This window comes from Puma concolor, chromosome D4 (genome assembly GCF_028749965.1).
Source record: "Puma concolor isolate L17-30 chromosome D4, mPumCon1.1.hap2, whole genome shotgun sequence".
NCBI lineage: Eukaryota > Metazoa > Chordata > Mammalia > Carnivora > Felidae > Puma > Puma concolor.
Genome location: NC_141679.1, coordinates 54,173,563 through 54,179,959, shown reverse-complemented (window position 1 = coordinate 54,179,959; position 6,397 = coordinate 54,173,563). Strand labels below are relative to the sequence as shown.

The 6,397-nt window shown below is 35.4% G+C and overlaps 1 pseudogene; it reads right to left on the bottom strand.

The window, feature by feature from the left end:
• Positions 1–4,887: 4,887 nt before the first annotated feature.
• On the bottom strand, positions 4,888–5,989 carry LOC112855799 (ribosome production factor 2 homolog; annotated as a pseudogene).
• Between the last annotated feature and the right edge of the window lie 408 nt (positions 5,990–6,397).

Sequence of the window (6,397 nt, the reverse complement as noted above, 5' to 3'; positions counted from 1 at the left end):
AAAAATAATTGAGATTCAAATGTATGTGAATTCCTAGGAAGTTGTGTCAACATTATCAAACACATCAAGAATTTTAATGTCCAGGGTCACCTTCTCAGTAAGTGTGTTTGTGTGTGTGTGTGATTTAATAGCATTAAAAGACCTGGAGTTGGTGATTTCTGTGGATTTTTTATAACTATAATCCCTTCATTCTAGGTATTTCCATATAGGTTGTGCCATTGACTAATCTGACACCTTTGTATTTGACGCTAACCACCTATGCAGATTTAAATTTTTGTCCTTTAATTTTTGCTTCTTAAAATATGATCTATCAAATATTTCAAGCTAAAAAATTCTGAAAATTCTTTGATATTCTTCCTGTTGATTGACAGTAGGATATGTATCTGCTTCTCTTGATTCTGGACTTCTCTGATTGTATAATCAATAAAATATGGTAGAAGTGATGCTGTTTCAATTTCTAGACATCTTCTATTTCAGGTATTTAGGTCCACTAACTCTTGGAGCTGTTAGTCACTGTGTAAGAATTCCTACTCTTCTTGGGGGTGCCACGCCCAAGGAAATCTAAGCTAGACACTTGAACAAGGTGTGTGGAGAGATGCTTGGCCAACACTCAACCATTTGTATCACCACATTTAAGACCTTAAAATGGCCCAAGTGGCCCTATGTTCTCCTGTCCATATTTCTAATAACAGATTCATGGCCAAAGTCAATGTTTGCTGTTGTTTTAAGCCACCACATGTTGGGTTTGTTTGGTACTGATAACTGTAATTAATAACTGGAACATAATTTAATACTTAAAATTGTTGCTGTGACAAAATCCTAAAACACTGGCTTCAGGTCATTTGTCTTGTTTACCAGTTTTGGGATATTAAGAATAAAACTGTAGTAGACAGGATTCTACAAGTGCCCCCAACCCCAGTTTTTCTACCCTAATCCCAGGGATTCTGAGTATGTGAAATATCACAGCCGGGATTATATAAGATTGAAAGGTAAAAGGAATTTTGCAGATGTAATTAAGTTTACTAATCGGTTTGCCCTTGAGTTAACCAAAAGGGCGTTTATCTGGGTGGGCCTAACATAATCATATGATCCTTTTGAAGCAGAGATTTCTCCTTCTAATAGCAGAAGGGTAAGAGAAATTTAAAGTACTAGAAGATTTTGGGGCATCTGAATGGCCCAGTAGGTTGAGCATCTGGCTCTTAATTTCTGCTAAGGTCATGATCTCTGGGTTGTGGGCTCGAGCTCTGTTTCGGGCTCTGAGAAGATGGTTGGGATTCTCTGTCTCTGACCCTCCGCTGTTTGCTTGTGTGTTTCTCTCTCTTTCTCTCTCTCTCTCTCTCGATAAATAAAAAAAAATTTCAAAAATATAAAATAAACTACTAGAATGATTTGACAACACTGTTGGGAGTTGAAAATGGAAAGACCTATTGGCAAAAACCAAGACTAGCTTGTAGGAGCTGAAGGAAACTTCCAGACAGCATCCAGCAAAAAAAAATTGGAGTGTTGGGGTGGGGGGTGTTTCTGTCTTATACTATACAGAACTCAAACCTATCTATAACCTGAATGAAACTGGAAGTATGCTCTTTACCAGATACTTGTAAAGTAACCTAGCCAAGACCTTGATTTCCACCTTGTGAAACACTAAGGAAAGAATTCAGTCATGCCTACTCATACTTCTGACCTATAGAACTATGAGATAATAATTGAAAGGTGTTCTAAGATAATCAGTTTTTGGCAGTTTGTTCCAGTGAAAGAAAATGAATGTATGCTGCACGTACATTTTGGACATGGCTTTTTTTTTTTTTTTTTTTTTTTTAATAAACACATGTTTTCTTTTGGGTAAATTCCTAGTAGTAGAATTGGTAGGTTATTGGGTAGGACTGTGTTTAACTTCATTAGACAATTCCTGTGAAAATGTTTCCCCAAATAATTGTATCACTTTATATTTCCACTATAAATGTGAAAATAAGATCTTCAATTTTTCCACATACTTGACAAAACTTTCAGTTTTATCTTTTTAGTTTTAGACATTCTTGGTGTTAGGCAACATTATCTTATTCTGATTTAATTTGAATTTCCCCAAAGAGTAATAATGTTGAATTTCTTTTAATATTGTCTATATATTCTTTTGTAAATACCTATTGAGAATATTTTTCCAATTTGTAGTTACATGTCTTAAGTTGAGTTATTTGAGTTGTTTATATTTTATACATTCTAGAAAAGAGCTCATGATCAGGAATATCACCAACATGCAGCTTACATTTTTATTTGTTTAATGATAACTTTGAGGAACAAAAGTTTTTATTTTTGTGTGTACCCTCTCTGCAAAATTGTGTCTCCTTCTATTTATTGAAGATATTATATAATAAGAATTTATAATAATCATTTTGTAGATGTATTGTCATACCCCTTTTACTTTAAATGGCTTCATATTCTACATGGTCACATTTTTAAATAAAATCATGCATAGTATATAAGGTGTTAACATTTAATATCTTTAAGTGATCAGTATATTATTTCAATTAGCTATTTTCATACTTCTAATTAAGTGTGACCTTTTAAAAATAGAAAATTGTTACTGAGATAATATTCTTTGAATCTCATTAAAGTAAACAGATTGGCTTGCAAAAAATCAATTTCAATATCTCTGTAACATATAAATAGAGGAATACAGTTAATTTCAGATTTCCTTGTAATCAGCAGCCCTATTTTCATACAATGTTGAATAATGAAGGTTAAGAAATTTTTAGCTTCGCTTTGTTCTTCCCACTATATAACTCACCTGAAACCACAATTGTTACTCATTTATGCCTGTCTCCTCCCCGCAAAAAGTTCTAACGGCCAGTATGAAAGGAATAAAGATGATCATTCGAGATTCACCTGAGCGAGGTTATCATCTTATATGTCAGATTCATGGGTTATAGATTTAAATTCTAACTATACCTCTTTAAAACATTTCAACTTGCATTGGATAATCAGCATTGTCTTGGACATTTTAGATTGGAGAAGCCAAAGAACGGTGCTGGCCTGAGGTATCCTAACTACTCTACGATATTTGTAGTTGTTTTCATTGCTGTTAACTTATAGCATTAATTCATTGTAATTGTTCTGTTTCTTTTTTTTGTCTTCCTTTCTTTTTCTGTCTTCTCTACTTTTAATTTAGCAATTTATATGATTCTATTTCCTCCTCTCAATTGGCACATCAATTATACATTTAAATTAGTTCACTTTAGCTTGTCTGAATCTGTGTTCTAGTGGAGCAGTCAGATGTAATTTGTGTGTGTGTGTGTTTAATCAGCTCATCTGTTTTGCTGCTGTTTTGATAGCATGTCCCATCTTGAGTAACTTCTCTCACCCCTTTAACTATATCCATCCTTTGTCTTTTGATCATAAAGCACATGGATTTTTGTGGTATTTTCGTGTGTGTGTGTGTGTGTGTGTCCTTGTTTGTTTTTCTTCACAGTTTGACTATTGCTTCCTTTTCTCTATGTACCAGTGGTCTGTCAAGCTGGAAATTTAGACCGTAAACCCACCTCACTTTCAAATTACCTGTTTGCTTTAGATCTGTGGTGGTAGATACATACATACTTTTGCTGATGCCATATTAGTATCTAAAGTGGAATTATCTTAGCCAGCCGCAGGATCTTAGCCAGGTAGAGCATGTGGCCACTCACTCAAGGAGAATGGGCAAATACAATGACCATTTTACCCAGGTAAACTTGATAGTCTTGATGGAAGTGATTTTAAAGTAAAGAAAGGCAAATGTAAATTAAACTATGTTTGTAGTTTCTTCTAGCACGTGAACAGGACCATACTAGTGCAAAAACATAAATGCCTTAGGAAATGAGTAAAAAAGAACATCATGAAGAAAACTGTGATGTATTTTGAAAAAAATTATGTGTGTCAGATGTGAAAGTACTAGCTATATGCTATATGTGTATACTCATATATAAATATAGATAGATTGATTGATTCTATATAGATAGATATATCCTATATAGATACATAGATATAGATATGATGATAGATACACAATATTAGTTACAAAAATTTAAGATATCAATGCGTTGCTTCAGCATGGCCACACTTCCCCTCATGTTTGCATGAGATCCTAGCCATGAGAATTAGGAGAGCAATGAAATAAATAGAATATTTTATGCTTATTTTTTTACCAAAGAGAAAAAGAAAAAGACTTTTGTTATTTAAACCTCAGCTGATAAAAAGTTCATTTTTTTTCTTACTTTGACTTCAGTAGATTTACTGAAGATAATTTACGTGACCTCAATGAATGGGTTAACTGTATCACAGAGATCAAGATAATAGAGTCATATAAAATTGGACATTGACCTTGCCTTGAGAAATGGAAATTCTGGTAACTGTGTAGAACTGATTGTTCTGGAAAAACAAACACTACTGTGGTTCTTCCCAAAGTAGAGTGTAAAGTGATAGACCTTGACTGTTGTGAATGAACACATATATGTAACTCCAGAAGACTTGTGTATAGCCAAAAGAGTGTAAATAACATTTTATTATGCTAAGTATTGACAAATAGTATTGACCTAATTCATGTTGATGGGTGTCTGGACATGGTGTTAAAGACTTTACTTCCCATGTGACCCAGCTTCATGGGGTCTTTCTCAGACATCATTGTGGAGAAGTCAATGACCTTTCACAAATAAGAGCCTCTAGAGATACTTAATGAGTGCCCATGGACCAAAGGTGGGCAGAAGAGACACAAATTTATAAGACTGGAGGCTCATTAACTACACTTTTTTAGTAACTTAGACCTGACTTAGCACATCTGAGCTAGTATGAGGAATAGAGGGTTTTTGTTTGTTTGTTTTTGTTTTTTATTTTTTGTTTTTGTTTTTGTTTTAGCTAGTTCCATCAATTGTTTTCAATTCTCTTTGATTTTTTCCCCTGGTCTTCTGTTATCTTTTCTGCAGGTCGCTTCTTCAACCCCTTCATTTTCCTGGTTTGTAGTTTGCTTAGGTCTTGCTTCTGCATATGAATCCTTCTATAAGTTGTGCCAAAAGTGTCATGGGAGACATTTGTCTTCTTCTTTGGCTTGAGGGCTTTTGGCATTTTCATAGATAATTTGTAAAGATCATCTTATGCCAGATATGTCCTCCTCAGAACCAGATCCAGTGAGGGCCCCATCTCTTCCTTTTTTTTTTTTTTTTTTTTTTTTTTTTTAATTTTTTTTTCAACGTTTATTTATTTTTGGGACAGAGAGAGACAGAGCATGAGCGGGGGAGGGGCAGAGAGAGGGAGACACGGAATCGGAAACAGGCTCCAGGCTCCAAGCCATCAGCCCAGAGCCCGACGCGGGGCTCGAACTCACGGACCGCGAGATCGTGACCTGGCTGAAGTCGGACGCTTAACCGACTGCGCCACCCAGGCGCCCCAAGGGCCCCATCTCTTCCAATTCAATCCTTGGTGTTTTACAACCAGACTTCTTCAACAGCAACTTGTAGCCTCAAAAGTAAATCTTCCCATTCAGTGCAGTGAAGTGCAGAACATACTCTAAACCAGCCAGGCGGATATTTGATACTGTGGGGCCTCTGAAGAGATCAGTAAGAAGATTTTTTAGCCTTCTGTAGTCTTCTGTTACATCAAAATCATCACCAGCAAATATTAACATGGGTTTTGTTCCCTCAGAACATTTACTATTCTTGATGTCTTTTAGAGAGACAAACTTCTCAGTACCTAATTCGATCATATCCAGCACATGGTAGTCATACACACGACCTATTACTAGATTATTTGGCCACTTCTTATTATGGGAGCCAAACATAAATAAAGACCAATCTGACTTCTTTTAAAATAATTCCAATGATGTCTGATCCTCGCATGGTCTTGTAATGTTTTTCTTTTTATACAGAACGCCATATGGTTTTGTCAGTGCATACACATCTCTAAGTACTTGTGTCACCAGTAAATTTGCATTTCCCCCTTTAATCAGCATAGCATTTTTAACATTTTCCCTAAGTTTTTGAAGTCTGGCTTCTTTTAATAAGGCCAGTTCCAAGATTAAGAAATTTGCATTGCTACATAGATAATCTATGTTATATTGATGTTTATGGCCCCAATTATAGGCGCTCTTTGCCAGATAACTGTACAGAGTCCTGCTTCTCTGACTTTGCACTAAATCATGTGACTACCTTTGTTCACGGGAATCATTGTAAATATGATACTGTAAGAAACGTGGAAACTCTTTCACATGTCCATTTGCTGATTTTGAACTTTCTCATCTCTAACAAAAGATTATTTCCAAAGTAGGCTACTGGAAGAAAATAAATGCGTGGCCCAATTACCTCTGTTTTCCTAAATGATACCCAGCTAAGTACCAGACATGTGAGTGATCCCCAAACATGACCAGAAAAGTTACCTGGCC